Raw genomic sequence first — 23157 nt, 5'->3', positions numbered from 1 at the left:
GAGGAGCCGGAGAGGGAGGAGGGGACGGATGAGGTCGGGTGCTGAGGGAGAGCGCGTTGGGCAGAGGAGGATCGCGAGCGCCCACTGCTGCCTGGCCCGCTCGGGTGCTGCCCCGAGTCGGGTCCGCTCGGTGACCGGCTAGCTACTTAGCGCTCGGGGCGGCGGGGCTGGGCTGAGGACTCCGGCCGATAGGTATTGAAAGAGTCAGTCCCGCCCACCTGACACGGCAGTTCCTCGGGTTTTAGTCCCGGGAGGCTGGGGGAGTGGGGAGGGGGGCTTGGGGAGGGGACCAGCGCTACCGGGAGGGTGGGGCCTGTTGTGGGTTGGGTGACTCTGCCGTCGCTGCAGACCTGGCAAGTCCTGTCTACTCCGTCACTCTTGCTAGGGAAAGGTAGGTCCGAACCCCGAGCCCGCATCTTCCTCCACTTTCCAGCCTTGCAAGGTCCCCGGCACCTGCGCTCCTCCCACGTGCGTCAGCACCGCCGGTTTCCTTCCCGGCAGGTGCCCACTTTTAGGCGTCGGCGCTCCCTGCTCCGCCCAGGAAGCAGTGGGAGCCATCATCACACACCGCAGCCCAAGCGGGACGCCAGTGGCGGGGCACCCCGGGCCGGGATCAGCGCGAGGAGCCGGCTCCCGAGCGCTCCGTGTCGCCATTGAACACGCCCTCCAGCTTCGGTTTCGCGTCCGCGAGCGGGTGCCGGTTCACCCGGGCAGCGCAGAGCGTTCAGCTCTGCCTTTGCTAGTGCACCAGGATTGCAAATGTCAGCTCTGAAATTAAGCAGGTCTCCCTGCCCCCTACCCCGCGTTCCTGTAGCTGGGAAGTTTTGTGTGAGAACTAGACCGGCCTTCAGTTCAATTTCAGATTTAAGATTTCCAGGGGCCTGGAGTTGGAATCTCCTTGGGGAAGCTGGGCTTCCTGCCTAGCCGAGCCAAAGCAAGTCGCCCTCAAAGGCAGATCGGCAAACACGTAAAAAGAAAAAAAAAGAAAAAAGCAAAGAAAGAAAAATGCCAGATGAGCGTCAAAGTAATTTATTTCAGATGAAATTTCAGCAGCTCTTCCATATCTTAAATATTGGAAGATAAATACTTGGAAGAATTCGAATTTGTCCTTTAAGTTTAAAAAAATCTTTCATTAACTTTGCTTAGATTAAAAATACTCTCCCATCTAAGTAATGAATGCTGTAGGAAATTGACCCCTTTCTCACGTACTGTTACCCAGTGCCCTTTTACAATAGAAAACAAGATAACGACCAACATATCTGGCTGTCTAATAAAGCTCGTAGCATCTGGGAGGCCAAGGCCAAGTCTTATTTTGGAAAATAAGCTTTTAGGGGTTTTAATGACCCTGGTTACTTCTTTGAGCCAGACTAATTTTGACATGCCTATTTTAGGTTGAAAAAAAAAAGAGGAAAAGAAAAAAGAAAAAGAAAAAAAAAAAAATATATATATATATATATTTATGTTTTAAAAAGTCACTTTAATCAGACTTGTGGTTAGGGGCTGGGATTGGAGGAAGGTGGTCAAAAAGTACACACTTCCAGTTATAAGATAAATAAGTACCAGAGGTATAATGTACAACGTGATGACTATAGTTAACACTGCCGTATGGCATATAGGAAAGTTGCGAATAGAGTAAATCCTAAGAGTTCTCATCACAAAGTGAATTTTTTCTTTCACTCATTTCTTCTTTCCTTACTTTTTATCGTGTGTATATGAGAAAATGGATGTTAGCTGAACCTATTGTCGTAATCATTTCACAATATATGTAAATCAAACCATCAGGCTGTATGCCTTAAAATTACACAGTGATGTATGTCAGACTTATACAATGATGTATGTCAATTATTTCTCAGTAAAACTGGAAAAAGCGAAGTCAGTTTAAAGCCCCACTTTGAAAAGCCATAACATTCAAATTTACATTAGCTTTAAAAGAGGTGCTTTTTTCCCCCTATTCTATGAAGCTGTGTAAAATCACGTATGAGGCTGTGCGGGTCAAACGGTAGTTTAAGATATACCCTTGCCAATTACTGGTGTCCTTAAGCTCCTACCAGAGGCTAAGCCCAGCACAGATCATGAGTTCTTCAAAATAGGGAGCGGCTTTGATGTTCTAAGTTGGCATGATTACTTTTCCTTAAGAGTTCAAAGTGCTTTTGTGCCCATAGTCTGAATTTAACAACTTGTTTGTAAGATGCGAAGGGAGGCTGGCAGTGATTCCATTTGCACCCTAGGAGCCAAAGTCGGGTTAACTGATCTGCTTAGTTCCCCACTACAAGTCCAAAAAGGGAACTAGAACCTCAGGCCCCAGCCTTGAGTCTCTGTTACAAGCTTCACTTGTACCAAGTGACTCAAGGCAGATCTGACAACTGGCAAGAATTTGAGGACTGGAATTTTAGCTTCTTTCATTTTTTGATTTTAGCCAACATTTCACTGATCGATGGTCAGTATTCTTGTGCTTAGATAACTAAGAAAGAGTTAACTGGTGATTTTGTTATTTAGCATTTTTGTCTTTGCCAAAACGTTTGTCATTTCTCCTGAACAGCCAGCCTTCCCTGACCTCTTCTGGGCCTGAGTTAGGTTTCCTATCCAGGTGTTTATGTATCACCAGAACTCAGCTCTGCTATAACAACACAAACACTGTACTGAAAATATCTGCTTAGAGATCTGTCTTCCCCACTAGATTAGAAGTGCTTTGAACACGGGGAGTGCGATTTAGTTATCTCTGCCAGAGCCTTGCATGGTGTCTGAAACATAGTATACTCTCAAAAAAGATTGTAAACTGAACTTCCCTGAAGGAGTCAGGGGTTAGGTCAGACGTGGTTCCGTTTTTCCATTTCAAAGCTATCAGTGTAAGAATGGATGGTCATAGGAGACACTGTAACAGTCAACTAGAAAAGTGGGTGTCACTCTCAGATGGGTGGCCTAAGACCTTCTTACTCAGTGTCATCAACTAGAAAATGAGAGGGTGTTAGTAGGTGATCTCTCAGCTGCTCATATTCTAAGATACCAAAGTCTTTATAGAGCACCCAGTAGGTATGTGTTTACTACTATGCCAGGTACTCAGGAAGAGATGGAAAAGTAAGACATCACCACTGCCCTAAGGGAGCAGAAAATCTTATCTCAAGGAGAAACAAGACTGACACAACCCATTTTTACCAGGACTCACTGGCATCAGTTAAGTTTCAGACTGTGTCCTGCAGAAGATAAAGGCTGCAGGAAAGAAATGGAAGCGGAAGTAAGTGGCCTGTGTGTTGGATCAAGAATCAGGAATGCCCCCAGCTGAGACTCATCCAAGGCTTTTGTGCCAGGTCCTGTACAAAGTGAATGATATGAATGAACCTCACCACTTGTTCTTTCATCGACCTTCTTAGAAACCATGATGTCCACATTTTACAAAAAAAAAAAAGGCACAAAAGTTTCAAGTCATGACATGAGTCAGTGGGAGTAATGAGGGCACCAGAGGAGGAAGTGATTTATTCAAGGCAGCTACCCTTCCAGTAAAACAGACTGCTAGCTCATGCTCTCTGCACTTGAATAGTTTGCTTATGTTTGTTTTTGGTATTTTTGGTTGTTTACTTTCCCCCAAATATGTGATGGAAGAGAGAGGTCAGAAGAAGGGGACTTGGAGAGAGAGAGAAAGAGAGAGCTTGCTTCCTCGGAACACCTCCAGGACCCATGGTCACTCTACCTGCCTGGGCTCAACCTGATTTTATCTGTAAGCCTACCCTGCACAGCCTCAGCCTTTCCTCCCTTAATGGCCATTTGAATCTTTCAGGTTAATAGCATGAATATTAAGGAGTCCAGTGGGATCCTTTATAAACAGAGGAAATTGGGATCAGGTTAAAAATCCAATTTTAATAAACTTTTCAAGTCTTGATTTAGATGGGGCTCTAATGGCTCTCAGTGCTGAATCACCTTAAAAGTCAATGTATTTTTTTTTTAACATCTTTATTGGCGTATAATTGCTTTACAATGGTGTGTTCGTTTCTGCTTTATAACAAAGTGAAGCAGTTATACATATACATATGTTCCCACATCTCTTCCCTCTTGCATCTCCCTCCCTCCCACCCTCCCTATCCCACCCCTCTAGGTGGTCACAAAGTACCGAGCTAATCTCCCTGTGCTATGCGGTTGCTTCCCGTCAATGTATTTTTTAAAAGGTCCTTGCTGTATAGAAAGTTTGATGGGTATTGTTTAATTGTAGATTGTGCGTTCCTGTCTTCATAGGATAGATCACATGTAAAACTGATACGAGCAGATATGAAATGCCACCATCCACAGAGCTGGTTGGGTAGAGGAGAGGGAGTTGGGTTTGAAAGATAATTTTCACTCATTTGACAAAAACAAAGAGAGTATGATTACACTGTGCGGAAATGGTATCCTCAAATAACTCCTCTAATTTGATTGTGCTGAGGTCTAGAATTGTTTCTATTTCTTTTGACTTGCTAATTAGCTGGAGCAGACGGCTTGTGAGAGAGAAAATGAGGGTCATATCCAGAAAACATGTAGGATGGTGGTTCCTTCCAACCAGCACACCCTTCACATGCCTCCCCAACAGCCCGTCCAATTCCCAACTTTATCTATAAGTCCTTGAAAACGTTTCACGCCTCTGTGATTAATAGATTATTGGATGTTTTTCTGAAAACAGAACTTTCATCCCCTTCCCGATACCAGATGTATTCTTGGCACATGTGGTTATAGGGTTTAGTTCTAACTTTTGCCTTTATAGGACCTATCCTTCACCAAAATGAATTAATTAATTAAAAATTAAAACTATATTGCATGACTACATTGGTGTAAAGAAGAGTATATTATTCTTATTTATTTAAATATTTTCTGAGATATAAAGCTTGTTATTTCTTCTGATTTTAAAAGAAATTAAAACTTTTTTGAGAAGCACTGAAAGTACCTGGGGCTCTCATGACTTCTAATGGAGAGCTTGGCCCTGTGTAGATGGTGATGTTGCAAGGGATGAATGCTTAATTGATTCTGGTGAAGAGTGTATGATAAACCCAATTTCATACTCATACCTTACGCTCCATTTGTTGTGTTGGGTAAACAACTCTAGACAACATACTGCTTTTATTTCTGATCCTGTGTCAAACTTTGCCCCAAATTACACACATCAGTGCTGCAAAAATTGCAATATTGCAGGTCCAAAGTGGTCCCCTTGTTCAAATTATTAGACCCTGCTGAGTGCTGGAAAGCCTTCAGGGCAATGGGAAATTGTGGCACTCTCTTTGATTTCAGGTTTGCTGGGACCAAAGCTGACTGACGCTTTGATGAGCAGGTCTTGCTGATTCTCTCTTTTAGGTCTTATTCAAGGATCCTGGGAGGTTCAAACTCTCCAGGAAAAAAAAAAAAAAAATAGACCTTTTCCTCTCTCTTCAGCCTTGTCAGTTCAGTGGAAACATTTACTGGGTAAATCCTATATAGCAGCCCTGTGGTAGGTACCTGGGCTGAGATTTATAGAGAAGAATAAAATGTAATCCCTTCCCCGAAGGGGCTCACAGATGAGCAGAACAGAAAAATTACAATTCAGTCTGACGATTCTCATGTGCTCCTGTTCTCTGTATACTAGGAAGGTCAAAGGAACATTTGGGCTGTGATTCTCACACCTGTACATCCTACCCTGAACTCTCAGCTTCAAGCAGCACATGCTATTTCTAGCAGCTCTCCTCTCGGAGTCCCCACTGAAGTCCTCCAGAATGTGGCCTATTGTCCGTGAAAACCGGCAGGGCTGCCTTCTCACTTCTAAGCCTTGTTTTGATTCTATATTTAAAATAGAGCCAGAGCTATGAGAAGAGTCTTGAAAGATGCTCAAGTTCTCTTTCTGACTTTTGCTATACTTTTCTTATAGAGAGTTTGCAATGACACTCAGAAGAGCTAGCTATATTTATATATTTTTTTCTCCTTTATGGTAGCAATATGTATTTGAAAGAACACTTTGAAGCTCAGACAACTTAGCTCTAAATGAAAAAAAAGCATTTTATATTTAAAATGATCAAGCTGACATCTCAATATATTAGTAACAATATTTATTATAAAATGTAAAAATGACTAACCTGCAAGTATGATACCTCAGTTCCTTTTTGTAACTGTCCTGTGACCATGAGAGACCTCAGCAGGGAAACAAAGTCTGACCTCTGGTACACAGAAGATGTCAAAACAAGTGGATCAGAGAAGGATTAAGACAGAGCCCTGATCAAACCATGCTTGAATTCCATGTTAAAAAACATGGTTAACTTGTACAAAGTTAGGAAAATATATTAGACAACATGGGAAATAAGGAGGAGGTATGTAGAGGTAAATAAAAGTCATGGCATTTATTGATATGCGTTATGCTAGGAGATTCAAATGCATTCTCCTGTTATCCCCATGTGCAAAATGGGGAAGAGAAGACATAGAGACATAGGGACATAGAGAAGTTAAGTACGTTCTTAAAGGGCATACAACTAGCAATGCTGGATTTAGGACCAGGTGAACATCAAGTCTTTCTATGTTTTTTTCCGGTCTCATGATGTAGTTCTCTCTTTCCTCTCTTCCCTGCACTTTAAAAAAGTAGAAAGAAGAGTCCAGTGGATTTTATGTCCTGTCTCCAAATGAAGAAGAAGAGATCTGGGGTTCTCTTCGTGCCTAGAAATGTACTTACATTCTAGGAATTATCCATAAGGTATTTAAATGCAATATTCATGCTGTAATTGCATTCAGTAAACTCACTCTAGGCTTAAAAGCTCAGTTCTCGGTGTAATTGTTTCTCTCACCCCACATACAATCAGCCCTTTAATATAGTAGCTGTTATGGAGATGCATTTCCTGCAAACTTTATCTCACATTGGGACCCTTGATTTCATGTGGTGCTTCAGATCTCAGCTCTGGTGTCTTATGGTCATTAGTTCATTTATTCCAGCATCAGGTAGTTTTCTAGCTCTTACTCTCTGCCAGGCACAGGGGTGGGCCCTGGAGATACAGGGTGAAGTGGAGACAGCACCTGCTGTCGTCTTAGAGCTGAAAATCAGGAAGGTGTCAGTACATCCCTTGGAGGATTGAATGCGCTTGCCAGCTCTTGCTCTTTATTTGGAGTCAGCCTGCCTTTCTGAATTTATTTCTTCCTGGAAGCTGTTCTGGTTGGTAGGGACACTCTGCCTGTCTAGGGAAATGGATGGGCTGATTTGTGAGCAGATTGCAAAGAAGAATAACTTCAGATGCTCCATCAGCTCTGCCCTTCCTCCTCACGGGAGCAGGATGCCTTCAGGAAACATCCAACCTGCTCGACTCCTCTGCTGCTTCTCTGGGGTCCTCCCCTGTGGGAGAGAGGTCTGTTCTGGCCTGGGGCTGTCTCTTCCTCCCTACATAAGTGTACCCAGTTCTGAGGTTCAGCTAGTAGCCCTTTGGCTCTCATGTGGTACATTCTCCAGCGTAACTTCCCTCAGTAGTGAAGGACTTAGTTAGCTTTCATCTGTCTTTATTGCACAGGCACAGAATAGGGGTGCCACTTATGGAGGTAAATTTAAAATCTCCCAACTGATTAACCCTCTTTCTTTCCTGGTCCTAATTCACTTATCCCTTGCCCACAATTAGCACTCATTATGTACTGCCCTGTTCTCTAATTGTTACCATGGCCAAGGTCATTTCCTGGGGTTATTGTAAGTCTATTGGGCTCATAGTCTATGCCTTTTAGGGCCTACTCATACTTAGAAAGAGAACATGAAGTGAACTCCTCCAAAGTAAACATTCAGGAGATATCGCAAACCCCAGGAGGGCAGGTTCCGGAACCAGATCGCTGGGGTTCAGATCCCAGCTCTGCAGAATGAGCTCTGTGACTTCATCCAAGTTATTTAGCCTCAGTTTCTTCTTCTCTAAAATGGTAAAAATAGAAATGGCCCCCTTCTCTTCTTATTACATGTAAAGCATGTAGTACACGCTGAATGCAAGCACATTATTATAAAAGGGAATTAAATCCGATGGTCCCGTCTTTCTTAAAAAAAGTACAACAAAACCCATCTACTTTCTTAAGCACCCTAAATGGCCTCTGGATTACAGACCCTTTAAGGGAACAGTTCTTCTTGTGAACTGACAACGTCTGCCCCAGAGGTCATTGCTGCTCGAAAATCATAACAGTGAAGGGAAGGAGAGTTCTCAAAGAGCAAAAGCTTGGGAGTCAGACAAAGCTAAGTATGATTCTCTGCCTTTCAAATCTATTCACATTTTCGCCCTGAACCTCATTTTTTCTTCTATAAGATAAACACAATGGTACTTAAAAGACAATATTTTGAGATTGAGGTAAGATGACGCAGCTGACAGCCACTGACAGCGCATGGCACATATATTTTGGTTTTACTGAATACAAGGAATATTCCTTCTGTCACTGATTTCAAGTAGTGCCATTAACCAGAGCTGATGTTGCTTCCTGAGTGGACTTGTATTCACTTGAAAGGCAAGTGACACGGAAGGGGTGGAACATAGCAAGAGGAAAAGACCCCAACCCCATGGGAAATCAAACTGAGCCATTATCTTCTAAATAAGCGAGAATGGGAGGTGTTTCTTTTGCAGAGCACAGCATTCTAAGTTTGCTAGCTGTACTCCACTCACAGGTGTGGCATGTTGAAGCATAAAGGAAACTCTCTTTCATCATCCACCCTTGATATATGCAGAATAATGGCCTCCTAAAGTGTCCACATCCTAACACCCAGAACCAGTGAACATATGATCTTATGTTATGAGTTGAGTTGTGTACCCCGACTCTCACATCCATATGTTGATGTCCTAACTCCCAGGACTTTAGAAGGTGACTGTTTTTGGAGACCAGGTCTTTACAGAGGGAATTAAGAGAAAATGAGGTCATTAGAGTGAACCCTAATCTGACTAGTATATTTATATGAAGAGGAGACTAGGCCACAGAAATGCACAGAGGGACAATCATACAAGGTCACAGGGAGAAGGTGGTCATCTACAAGCCAAGGAGAGAGACCCTTAGAAGAAACCAACTCTTCCAACACCTTGATCTTGGACTTCTACCTTCCAGAACTGCGAGGAAATAAGTTTCTGTTGTTTAAGCCATCCAGTGTGTGGTGCTGAGTTAACGGCAGCCCTAAAAAATGAACACAGTCCCATAAACACTTTGTTGTTGGTTTGCAAGAGAATAGAGAATTCCTGGTCATTACTACAAATAAGGACATTGACTTTGTGAAGTCACATTTATACCACAGTGCCCTGTTTTTGTTCTCTTTGCATATATACTATCTTTAAAAAAAAAAAAATTTCTTGGAGTATAGTTGCTTTACAATGTTGCATTAGTTTCTACTGTACAGCAAAGTGAATTAGCTATACATATACATATATCCCCTCTTGTTTGGATTTCCTTCCCATTTAAGTCATCAAAGAGCATTGAGTAGAGTTCCCTGAGCTATACAGTAGGTTCTCATTAGTTATCTATTTTATACATAGTATCAATAGTGTATATATGTCAATCCCAATCTCCCAATTCATCCCACCCACCCCCTTCCCCCCTTGGTATCCATACATTTGTTCTCTATGTCTGTGTCTCTATTTCTGCTTTGTAAATCAGATCGTATATACCATTTTTTTTCAGATTCCACATATATGCGTTAATATACAATATTTGTTTTTCTCTTTCTGACTTACTTCATTCCAATGAAAATTCTTAGTGTATTTTTAAAAGACATTTTAAAACAATTATACTCACCACATGTACTTCAAATAATGATAACATTGAAGTGATGGCAGTTGGGTGTATTAGTTATATATTGTTGTGTAACAAATTAACCCTAATGTTAGTGCCTTAACACAACACACATTTTTCTATTGGTTTCTGTGGGTCAGGATGGCTAAGCTGGGTCCTCTGGCTCAGAGTAGCTCAGGTTCTAATCAAGGTGTCTGTCTGGGCTGCAGTCACGCCTAGGCTCAGAGTTGGAGGATCTGCTTCTAAGCTCACTCACTTGGCTGTTGGCAGGATTTAGTTCCCCACAGGTCATTGAACTGAGGACCTGGTTCCTCGCTGGCCATTCTGAGGTTTCCCTCAGTTCCCTGCCATATGGCCTCCCCATAGGGCAGTGGGCTTCATCTGAGAGAGCAAAATGCACACCCCAGATGGAAGGCAGAATCTTTTTATAACCTAACCTCAGAAGTGACATCCTGTCACATTTGTCACATGCAATTTGTTATAAACAAGTAGCTAGGTCTAGCCTATACTGTAGGGGATGAGGTTACTGGAAAGTATGAAGTCCAGGAGGCAGGGATCATGACAAGTTTCAAAACTGACTGCAGCAACAAGCAAGTCCATCAACAAGCAGGCAGCGACATCAGCCTCATGACACTGCTTGGCTGACCACAATGGCGAGATGCCATCAACTGTGGGATAATCCCAATTTCACAAATATTAAAATGTAAGAAAAAAACCTTAAAGTCAGTGAAATACAGTATGTTATTTCTTAAAATCTTTGAAACGGCACCCTTAAGTGATGTATTATAACATTTTTTTCCTGTAATTTTTCACATTACCTTTGTAATTACATGTTATAATAAGAATAAAGAAAACCAAAACCATTGAATCAAATTTTGGGGTACTTAATTAGTAAATCATTCAGTCAGTCAAGAGATGGATACTACTGTGTCCTATGCATGTGAACTAATCCTCAAAATGTTTGATGTACTCAGAGAAAAAGATCATTTTAACTTGACCATCAAGGGCCCTGCTTGACCATCAAGGGTCCTGCTTCCAAATGACTGGTCAGAGAATGGAAAGCCTCACAAAGAGGTGGGATCTGGGCCACATCCAGGAATCATGGGCTTGGTTTCTACAGAAGAGTTTCAAATGGCAAAATTCTCTACTGAATTTACTGAACACGTCAGAGGAGAAAGAAGCATTTACAGGGCCCAAGTGATACATGAATAAGGACTACATGCTACTTTAAACTTCCACATCTCAGTATTAAGGGTTCAGCTAAATTTTAAAGTTTACTTTTGCATTTGTTTGATTATAAAGTAATACTTGTTCATTATAGCTAATTTGGAAAATCACAGAAAATTAGAAAGAGGAAAAAACAAAACAAAACAATAACACCACTACCCAAAGGCAATTCCTGGATTAAGACTGGGTAGATAATAGCTGAAATGAAAAATGAAATTGAAATTGCAGGTTTGTCCTACTAGGATATTTCTAAGTCTGTAGCATTTAAAGTTGTTTAGTTTTAACTTTATTTAACATAACATTTATTGTATATTTGGATTTCTAATTTCTTAGGAACAGGCACAAACAGGGGCCAGGTCTTTGCTTTAAAAAGTATAAATTAGTGTGTAATACTTCAACATTCACTTCATATAGAAAATGAACAAATACTGTCTGATGATGCATGGAAGTCTGAAGAAGGGAAAGTAGTCAAACAAACTCACTTTCACCCAATTCATGAACCAGGAATGAAGAAGTGGGTTCAAGACGTAGGGATAGGTCTTGTTTACCTCCGCAAGGCTTGCATGCCTCTTTCTCTTTGCGCCACCCTCCCTCCTTCCCCAAAGCACCCACTCTCCTGACTTTTAAAATTAGAGATTAAATTTGCAAACTGGAACGTTATTTACATGCCATCATCCAGTATTCTTCTGTGTCTCAGTCCTTTCAACATCATTTATGCAGTTCATCTACACCATTGCTTGGAGATGAAGTTCATCGTTACTGCTGAATTGTATTATATCGTGTGAGTATCGGAATGTTCTTAGTCTTACTGTTGATGGTATTCAGGTTGTTTCCAGTTTAGGACTTTCCCAAATCACACATCTGTGAATATCCTGGTGCATGTGTTTTTGTTCTACACTTGGGAGTGGGATTGCTAAATCACAGGACTTGCAAAAGTCCAACTGAGTGGTTAATACCAAACTGTTTTCCAGAGAAGGTGGGCTGACTCATTCCCAACCCATGTGTGAGTTTCCATGGCTCTGCTTCTTCTCCAGCACTTGGTAGCGCCAGTCTGTTTACTGTCAGGAACTCTACTGAGTATGTAATGCTGTGCCATTTTGGCTTTAATTTGGACTTTTGTGGTTGCAAATGAAGTTGAGCAGTTTTTTTCTATGTTTAATGGCTATTTGGATATCCTCTTTTTTCCCCCAGTTTTACTGAGATATTATTCACATATAGCATAAATAAATTTAAGGTGTACAACATGATAATTTCATATGTGTATATATTGCAAAATGCTTATCACAGTAAGGTTAACACCTCCATTCCCTGACATAATTACTGTTTGTTTGTTTTTTTTGGGGGGGTGGTGGTGGTGATAACATTGAAATCAACTTTCACTTTTTTTAAAAAAATTAAAGTATAGTTGATTTTCAGTATTATATTAGCTTCAGGTGTACAGCATCGTGATTCAGATTCAGATTTTTGCAGCTCATACTTGATTACAGGTTATTATATGAAAATGGGTGTAATTCCCTGTGCTGTACAGTATAATCCTGTTGCTTATTTATTTTATATATAATAGTTTATATCTGTTAATACCATACCCTTAATTTGTCCCTCTTTTATGAAATGCCTATTTATGTCTTTTGCCCATTTTTCTGTTGTGTTTTTATCTTTTTGTTATTGATTTGTAGAAGATCTTTATATGTTTGGGGCAAGTTACTGTGCCTCCATTTCCTTGTCTACAAAATGGTAATAATAATAATACCTACTTCACGTGATGTTGTCACAAGGATTATATGAGTTAATGCATGTAAACACTTAGAACCATATGTGGCACACGGTAAGTGCTCCCCTAAGTGTTTCCTATTGTTATCAGCCAGGTTCCCATGGCTAGCAGGTTGTGGACACAGAACTCCGAAGAAGCTTCTAACTTCCATTCACCAGACGTTGCCTTGCCAACAGCAACTTTACACATCCAGAAAGATTGAAACTCACTATAGTCACCCCTAATTGGGCCCACCCAGGGCCCCAGTGGTAGCTTTAGAGGAAAATGCTGGTTGTGATTTTATTATCATCACCACACTATTTTTAAAATATTAAAATTGTGTTTTTCCTCTGAAGAGAACAAGGTAGCTTTTTAATTGAAAATTACTGAAGAAGCATTTATCTCACAGCCACTGCATGGTGCAGTTGGCATTTGGCATGTTGATTCCAAAAGTTTTAACAAAATGATTTTGCACCAGGAGGGTAAAAAAAGAAAAAAAAGAAAAACTCCCAGAACACAGGAATTAAATGTATTAAAAATTAAAGGACATGCAATGTGAACAATGAAGTATTTTAGGCTAAGTGCCCATCCCGGCCTCAGACAACTTCCCTTGGTTCACAAGCCACACTTAGGAAAAAAGGGATATTTTTTTCTTTTCTACTCTATTGCTCCCAGGGGCCATGGCAATAGAATTTCTTATAAACAAACAAATCAACAGGCTATAGTCAGCCTGCCTTGGCTCCTTCCATTTGTGAAATGTTCACAGATAGATTAAATAAATTATTTTTTGAGGAGGGAAGTGTGCGGAGGACCATAATTTAGGCCTTTACAACCAAAAATGACAATCTTTAATTTATTATTCCTCGCGGAGAACAGCTACTAATATCTTCCTTCTAGGTCCCTTAATTAAATTCAGCTTCTTATATTTTTTTCTTGATTCACTCCCTTTCATTCCTAGATTAACCTAGTTCTTCATAGTTGTAATTTCTCAGCTGTTAAATTTCATTTACCTCATTTAAATTTCTGGAGATTTCTTTCCCGAGTAGAAAGTGTTTATTTTTTCAGTTCTCTCCCTAGTCAAGAAAACCATTCCACTTAGACCAGAGTTAACTAAATTATAAACATTCACACTGAAATGTATTATCCTATATAATAAGTACATGTGTGAATATAGAGTGATTTTGGAAAGGGAGAGTGATTGGCCCAAGACTGTCAAGAAAAAAGTCTTCTCCATCCTTCAAGTCCCTTCAAAGGGTTACGTCTTCCACAAAATCTTGTCCTCTCAACTTCCATAGAATGACTGTGAGGGTAATATAATAAACTGTGTGGTTATTCCTGATATTTGCTCCCACCTTCCTGTATAGGGTTATGCATACTTGCCTGTTGCTGTGTCTTACAGGGCCCCCTGTGGCAAGACTGTACTATTTTGTCCATGGACATTGGCATTGAGCATGTGACATGCTTCAGCCAATGGGATGTGAGCAGATTAGTCTCATCTGAGGGGAAACTTTCAAAGGCATCACAAGTTTCCACCAACACTCTTGTTCTTCTCCTGTCCCGAGTTCCTTCATTCTGGTTCTAGAATGAGCAGGCACATGGAACCCCAGGAACCGAGCTGTGGCCTCCTACATGGGACATGGGCAAGAACTGAATGTCTGAGGCTTGGAGGTTATTGGTTACTTCCTGTCATTGAAACTGTTTATTGACTTGTCTTATTCAAGGTACGTTCCTTGAAGACAGGGAATGCATCTTCTTTGTTGGGTATCTGCATAGTTTGGTGCTTGGCCATCAGTAGGAACTAATAAAAGTTTGTTGAATAACTGAACGGCTTGATGAAGATCTCCAGCAATAAACATCTACCCTCTTCTATGGCAGCTATGCCTTTTGGAAAATGTTTCTCACCCTGAGCAGAACTCTGATTCTCTAGGACTTCCACTAAGCGTATCAGCTGTCTCCCCTGGGCTCACATAAAACCACCTGATACCTCGTCCATAAGACAGGCCTCTAGTGTTTGAAAACAGTGCTATTCCCCGTTCAAGAGTTTGTTCCTTTTGTTTTGTTATCTTCCATGCTTTCCACCTCCTCAACCTCCTGGGGGCTCTCCTTTCCAGGTTCAGGGATGTCCCCATGTCCCCTCTAGAACATGAGATCTGGAATCAGCACCAGACTCTGTGTGTGGTCAGAGTAGCGCAAAGTGAGAAAAGGTCATCTCCTCTGGGGTAATCCTCCATCTGGACTAATTACACTGCGTCTAACACAGCCTTTGCTGTTCTTGGCAGCCGCATCACACTGCTGACTCATATTGAGTCAATCAAATCCCTTAAGCCTTATTCACGAGTCTTTATGACCAAGTTCTGCCCCAACTTGTGAGGTAGGTTTAGGGGACCCAAATACTTTTCCTTGTTAAATTCTTTACCTCATTTCATTTGGTTCGTGGTTTCTGTCTACTTGGGAAAAAGGAAAGCTTTGATTTCTGGGAATGGAAACTCAGCTATTAGCCAAGAGAGACGAGAAACAACCTTGTTCCATCAACTATGGAATGATTAGAGAGCCCCATTGTCTGGTCCTGCAGTCTGTACTTAACTATGTGATGTAGTTTATTGCCAAGCCTATGGTGTCTTCACTGAATTTCTCAAGGAGAATGGAAGCATATTGAGATCCAGCACCAACAAGCAGCTCTACTTATGTGTGACAGACTCAAAGTGGCTCCCGTGATCCCCACTTCCTAGTAGTCACACCTTTGCGTAATTCCCTCTGCTTGAGTGCGAGTGCATCCTCTAATTTGCTTCAAACCACTAGAGTATGGCAAAGGTGATGGGATATAAGTGACTGCATGTACACTGTTATATTACATGAGATTGTAATATTATCTTTCTAGGAGACTCTCCCCACTGGTTGTGAAGAAGCCGTGAATGTTGTGAGCTGCCCTGTGGAGGAAGCCACATGGCAAGGAACTGAGAATAGCAGTTTCTAACTGACAGTCAGTAAGAAACTGAGGTCTTCTGTCCTACAGCTTGCAAGAAATGGCTGCTGCCAACAGTCACGTGGCCCTGGAAGAGGATCTTTCCCTGGTCAAAACTTGAAGTGAGACCGCAGCCCTGGCCAGCACCTCCCTTGCGGCTTTCAAATGAGACTCTGAAATGGAGAACCTAACAAAGTAAAGCCTGGACTCCTGATCCACAGAAACTGTGATATAATAAATGTGTGTTGTTTTAAGGTGCTACGTCTCTTGTAAATTGTTACTCAGGGGTACGTAACTAATATACCATGAACTTCGGTGATAGAAACCAAATTCAACTGGAAGCCAAGGATATCACGAAGCCCAGAAAACACACACCCATTGTCTTTTTTTGGTAGGGTGGATTGACTTATAGAATCTTTGATGAGCCCCATGTACCATACCACCAGGATGTTAAAAGGCCACCTTAATATCCAACCTCAGACAATAGAGATTTTTTTCTAGTATTTGTCCAAAGGACCTTCTGTTCTTTCATCTCATTCAATGGTCTACTCTTCTCTTTTACTACCTTTGGATTCCTTGGTACTGTACCTGAGTCTGAATGTTTTCTTCCTGCTCTCTGGTCTCTTAACTTTGATTCTGCACTGAAGCAGAGTTCCTAGTTTTGATGCCTCCTGTACTTTTATTGAGAGGAATCTCCATCTTGGTTCTGTTATATCTATGTCTTCCTGGTCTGGTTCTCTCAGACCTCCTCCCACCAAAGGAGAAGCATCTAATGTTCTAGACCGCTTAATGGTGAAAATCCTCCAGGCAATAGTATGACCTTCAATACAATCTTAGATATTGCTGATGTCAGTGGGGTCACCTCAAGCCATTTTGTTATTTCCACTGGGGTTCTTTTCCTCTTTGAGCATAAATCTGATCATTACCATCATCATATTAAAATTCCGTGTATATCTTCACATATAAAAAGGAACTTGTGAGTACCAGTGGTTGGCTAAGAGTCATTTGTATATACGTGCTGATGGCCCACTGGTATGACCCAGCCGTGGCTTGTAGTTCCTGGGAAAGTGCTTGAATCCTGCTTGTTATCTCAGAGACTGGACGCTGCAGCCTGAGAGAGAAGCTGATGAATGGGCCTTTGTGTTTATATCAGCCATGCTGTTTTTACATGCAATTGACCTTAACAGAGATAGAAAGGGTTCCTGGATTTCTTTAGACCTAATGTACTTTAAATACTATGTGTATAGAGATAGAGAATCCAACAGCCCAGGTTCTACTCACCCAACCTTGTTCTTTAAAAGCAAAGCAGTCTTTGAGCTTAGGGACGCAGGCCCTCCTCATGGACTTGACCTTTCAGGTTCAGGCAATTTCCCTTAATGTATTACTGCTGAGGAAAAAACATATGCTACGAGCAACTTGAGTCATGTCCATGGATGGCCTTAGAATAATAGAGAGATCAGAAATGGAACTGAGCTAACCACTCATTCCAACCCTTAATTTTTCCAACAGAAAAACAGAACCTCAGGAAGGTCAAATGCCTGGATCAAATTTATGCAGTTAATTCATGGCAGTGTCCAGACTTGATTTCAGACAAGGTAGCCATGGTATTCTTTAAAAGCCCATAAAGAAATGAAAGTCCAGAGGAGTAGGTCAATCACTTCTAATTACTCAGAGGAGAGGTGAGTTAGAACATAGAAGGCCAGACCTGAAAGGACAGGCACCAGATCATGGGAAGACTATTCTCCATCTCCTGTCTAGACTTTGAGGAGTCTAAATAACAGGTGGGGATGAAAATAGATATCCACTATCTCAAGGGAGACTAGGGTCTAAGAAGAGAAGGCATCAGGCATGATGCCCTTTCCCCAGGGATCCTGTGTGGAAGGAGCAACCCTCTTAGACAAAGTTTTGATATTATAGGACTGGTTATTTCCTTGTTTCTGCTCCTGAGCATTTAGTAAAAGGCTTATTGATTTCCATTATTTTTAATTCCAGCCTGGCCTCAGCTGTACAGTGGGGAGTTAATAGAAAGGTCTTTTCTGTCTGGTCCAGAATATTTGAAGATTACTACCCTCTAAGGCCAGCGGGATGGTGATAGTGGGAACCAGAAAGGGATGCAAAGCAAAGGAGAAATGAGGTCAGGGACTGAAAAATGAGGTCAGGGACTCAGAATCAGGTGCTTCTTTCTCCAAGATATTCTCTTTTAAGTACCCACCTTGCAAGGACTTTTTTTTTTTTTTTGGCTTATAATACATTTAAGGCCTAGATTAAAGACCTCCTCTATCACCAAGTCTCCAAGATTTACCACTTACTCCCTCAGTTCTCTCTTCTGCATCCCCACAGCCTTTAACTGGATGTAGATGCCTTGTTAGCTGTAAGTATGTCTGTCCCTCCTACCAGAGGGTAATCTTTCCCAAAGAAGGGAAAGTATCTTTTTTATTTTATATACCCCTCCTCTAACCCCCACCCAAAGTGGCTAAAATATGAACTTAAAGGTGGCAGATAATCACAAAATACGTCTTCTGTTAAGGAGAAGTAGCAGCACATTGAGGTTGAGCCTAAAGTCACTGAAGTCACATGACCTAGATTGGATATGTGGCTCCAGTGAGCGCTCATCTTGTGACTTCCACCAGTATCCTTGGCTTTTCTGTGCCCTATTTTCTTAATCAGTAAAGGGCCATGTTAATGGTACCTGTTCACTGGGATTAGTGTGTGTTAAGGGAGTTTGTTTCATGAAAAGTTCTTAGACCATTGCATTGTCTGGCATTTACAAAGCCCTCCAAAGGTAGATTGTATGCACTGGGTTCCATGGACCAACTCTACACGTGGTGGCATCCACCAGTGTATGGCAGAGTCATTCTGGGCGCTTCGGCCTGGTTCTTCCAGCTGTGCCCAGTCGCCACCCCAGCACGACCTCCCCTTCATCTCAGCTGTCTTCTCCCTGACACACTAGGGATGTGTCCCAAGGCCCAGGCGTTTTTGTATCAGTTTCCTTGCTTTGACTCTGCCATGGGTCTCCAAAGGCTGTACTGTAGAAACATGGCCTCTGTACAGGTATCCATCTCCCTCCAACCTCCTACTTTATTCAGTTTCAAGAGGGTTAGGGTTTGGGTTGCATCTCTGAGTCTACTTGATGACCACATTGGGGATTCTAGAATTTATTGTCTGATATATTGTAGGGGATGGGGAATCTTGGCCTCTGGTGCCTCAGGTTATGTAATTCTGGATTGAGGATCTCCTGTCCTTTTCTAATAGTTCATTGACCGGGGGAGGGGTTTCCTCTGGGAGAATAGGTAAGTGATAATTACCATGGCCTGACCTCCAACATGAACGCCTGTGGACATTGCGTTCCTTCTAGGTCAGTCATTCTCAAAACGTGGTCCAGGACCAGCAGCTACAGCATCATCTGAGAACTTGTTAGAAATACAAATTCTCAGACCCCAACCAAGACCTTCTGAGTCAGAAACTCTGGGAGTAGAACCAACAGTCTATATTGTCACAAGCCCTCCAGGAGATGCTGGTATGGACAATATCAAGAACCACTCTTCTTGGCCTTCAAACCACCTTTTTCTGTGATGATACCGCAGATGGCCAGGGAAATCCCTCCTAGGCGTCTATGTTATACCTTTATCAGGTAAGAGACTTTACAGCGGTGTTTCCCAAACTTCCATGATGACAAGAATCATATGGCAGAACATGGTAAAAAATCATTCTCAGCTTTTACCCCGACCCTCTGAATCGTGATCTCTGGGGGCAGCACCTGGGAAGCTGCATTTTTAACCAGAGTTGCAGGTGAATCTTACCCATGAAGTTTAGGAAACTATTCTTGAAGGTGGGCGTGGTGGCTATAGGCTGGGTAGACTTTTCCCACCTGACATGTTGGAGATGAGCATTGACGGGTCAGGAGCTGTCAGAAGAACAGATTATTATCAAGTTTTCATTCTTTCTGGCTCCACAAAGTGGACAAAACACAGCACTGGCGTCTACACAAGCTATGGGAAATGTCTCTCCTGGCGTCCTCATTTGTCCCTGCATTTCCCAGACAGGTATACTTGCAGCCTCTGTGTCCCTTGTCTTTACTTCCCTGGTGTCCTGAGCCTCTGTATGATGGGAAGATGAGAAGGTCCTTGCTCCCGGGGTGTCAGCCACTCTGAGCAGCCTTCTTTCTGCTCCTTACCATCCAGGAGCATTCACTCCTGTGTGTCCTTTTGTTGTGATTGCCACTATTTTTCAGGGAGGTCTCCATCATCCCCGGATAATGAGTGTTGTGCTGAAAGAATTTTTACCCATTAGTAGCTCTAAAGTCCAAAATCCTAAATGCAGTCTGGCCCTGCCCACTGGTCTCAGACGGAGACATCTTTACAAGCACCAAAGACTGACTTGTAGCAATTTAGTTGAAACGGGTGATTATTGAAGGGTTTTCAGGGCTCATAGAAACAACAAGAGGAGGAAGAGCAGATGTAGAAACAAGTAGTCACCAGGAAGAGATGACCATCAAAGACTGCAGCAAAGGTCATTACAGAAGCATGGGCTGGCCCTCTCAGGGCACCACGGTGATGAAAATGACCTCTGTTCCCACATTATTGCGTCATTCTCTCAAGTTCCAAACCCAGGAATTGATTGCCAACTTGCAGAGCCCAACCCACGAGCCAGCTTCTTGCTGACCCAAGACAGGACGAGAAGAATTGTATTGCTTCTTCTTCTCTAGTGAGGGGTGGGTGTTTCTCACCAGGACTCCAGCTAATAGGAGTTTCCCAAATGGAAGACTGGGGATGGTAGGAAGAGGAGGCTGGCTGTCCCAGAAGCTAAAACTTCTGATAAGTGTCAACTATGCAGATGTTCCAGCTTTTGACAATGCAGATATTTGGAGAAAAACATAACTTACACAACTTCAAATGCTTTCTTGAAATTAAAGGTAGCAAATGGCCTTCCCTTCCCTTCCCTTCCTTTCCCTTCCTGTTTCTCTCTCTCCCCCGACCCACCTCCCTCTCCTTTTACTGGCAGCAATGTTCTACCGCTCAGTATTAGACAAGTTCTATATCCTTGGAGGTAAAGGTAGAAAAGTAATATTCTGAATTGTGAGAAAAGAAATTAGAAATTGTGTTCATGGAAATTGCTGAATTAAAACTGCCAAGAGTTTATTTATCTTGTTTATGGGTCGATTTGGAGTCCTTTCTGTCATTCCACAGCATACGAATATGCATTTTAAAAAGAGGTCCTTAGCAAGTACCTAATAGTAGAATCTAGGTTTGGGTATATGGGTGTTTACTGTAAAATTCTTTCAAATTTGTTGTATGTTTGAAATTTTTACTATAAAGTTATAGATAACCAACAAGGAACTATACTCAATATCTTGTAATAACCTATAATGGAAGAGAAAGTAAAAAAAGAATGTATATATGTATATATATATACATATATGTACAACTGAGTCACTTTTCTGTATACCTGAAACTAATATAACATTGTAAATCAACTATATTTCAAAAAAAATTTTTTACAGTTAAAAAATATAGGTCTTTAGAGTTTGTCATCTTAACATTTAACTTAGAAATTTCCTTATTAAAAAAATTTTTTTTAATTACAAAATAATTGGGGAGAAGTCTTATACAGAAAGATGCTCATTTTAGCATTATTTGTAATGGCTTTCAAATTGGAAACAATCTAGGATGAGTATCTATATGATGTACACACTTTATGCTATACTATGCTGACAAACCATTTAAAGTTTGTTTGTTAAAAAGTGAAGTGAAAAAAGCAGTGCATAAAACGTAATCACAATTATGTGGAGCAAATTAAAGGAACAAAACCTACCAACTGAGAAAACAGAGGAGTTGGACACAACATTATTACAGGGCTCGCCTTTAGATGATAGGATTATCGGTGATTAATTTAGAACATGTTTTTTTGGTCACCTCTTGCATTTCTTTAATTCCCCCAGATTTCAGTCAGAACATGCATGTATTTCTTTACACCAAAATAAAGTTGACTTCTGTTAACAACGACAAGGAAGTGTCCTTCCTTGGGCATGGATCCTGTGTTCTTCCACTTTGCACTGGGGTCTTTTGAGATGGCCACCCTCTTGCTGAGATCACCAATCATCCCTGGAACCAAATCCTGTAGTCATGTTCTGCCCTCATTTTACTAAACCCGCCAGCAACATTTAATATGGTTAATCAATCTTTCTTGACACTCTGTCAACTACTTTCTGAAACATTCTTTTCTCCTGGGAACAAGTTTGCTTCTCTCCACACTCTTTACTCTTTCGCCTCCTCAACTTTCTTTGATTGTTTTTCCTCCTCAGCTTAAGCTCTAAATGTTAGAATTACCTCCTATTTACACCTTCTTTTGTTACTGAAGGGATCCCGTTCACTTCCCTCTCTGTTCTGACACCTTGTTGGTTTGTGGCTCCAACACGTCTTCTCTTGTGATTGCTGGTCTAACTGCTTACTGGACATCTCCACTCAAATCTCTCTCAGATATTTCAAACTTATGTCCAAAATGGAATTCTTTATCTCCCATTCTATGACATGGAGATGAAATGAAGTTCAATGTGTCGATTGATACAGTCAACACTGATCAAATGTGATTTTCTTATTCTTTTAAATTTACAAATGAATGAAAATAGAAGTTCTAATAGTTTTTTCCTGAATCTCAGTGGCTCATCTTGGTTATCCTCTAAAGTATATACAACCCCTTTATAAACAAGTATTTGCATTTGCCAAAATTATAGATGATTTCCTTCTCTGGGCTAGCTAGTAGGATTCTGATTCTCTTAAACCAAGAAATGAAACAGAAATTCCAGGCGTCAAAGAGACTTGGACAATAAAAGGGTTTTTCTACTATCATTGTATTTTATATCCAATGCAATATAAAATAACATTTAGATAGTACCTACAATAATTCCTGTAGGTACCATCTAAGTGTTAAAAAAAAAACAAAGCCTGTGTTTGTGAGGCTTTTAAAATAATGTCCTAGGATATCTGGATACTACTCACCCACTCCCACATCACTGGTAATGGGGGGAAAAACACAGAAAGTTTTTACTTCTATCAGATACTATTTCAAAGTATTTTGGGGTCAAAAAATAATTGATTCCAATACGGTACAAATGTAACTATTTCTTCATTAGAATGACTTCAGTGGGGGGAATCCCTCTTTGTTCTTTAGTAGCAAAATTAAGAAAAATAAAACAGAATAAGATAATTTTGGACAAACATTTGTTACGGTGACTTTGTGACATTCAAGGTCTAGCAATATGTGTAATGACCCATGGAAGAGATACAATTATCTTAAGGTATTTATTAATTCCATGTTTTTCTTCTGAAAGAAAAGGAAGATTTGATTACATGATGAGTGTTGGTCAGCTTTGGGGTAGAAAAGGGAACTTAACCAGGATCTTTTAGACTCTTGTTAGTTCAAATTTGATATAGGCACCAGCAGCATAAGTGTCACCTGGGAGCTTATTCGAAACACAGACTCTCAGGCTCCATCCCAGACCTACTGAGTCAGAATCTACATT

At 41.2% G+C, this 23157-nt stretch overlaps 1 long non-coding RNA gene across 1 annotated transcript; it reads left to right on the top strand.

Annotated features, from left to right (window-relative positions):
* Window positions 1–99: 99 nt before the first annotated feature.
* Window positions 100–17939, top strand: LOC309660916. The gene is made up of 2 exons (XR_014263716.1): window positions 100–391; window positions 6563–17939. It is a non-coding gene; the product is annotated as an uncharacterized lncRNA (long non-coding RNA).
* Window positions 17940–23157: the final 5218 nt, after the last annotated feature.

This window comes from Balaenoptera physalus (assembly GCF_965194825.1).
Source record: "Balaenoptera physalus genome assembly, chromosome: 5".
Taxonomy (NCBI): Eukaryota; Metazoa; Chordata; class Mammalia; order Artiodactyla; family Balaenopteridae; genus Balaenoptera; species Balaenoptera physalus.
The sequence above is the reverse complement of the archived record's forward strand: the minus strand, read 5'-3'. Positions and strand labels throughout refer to the sequence as shown.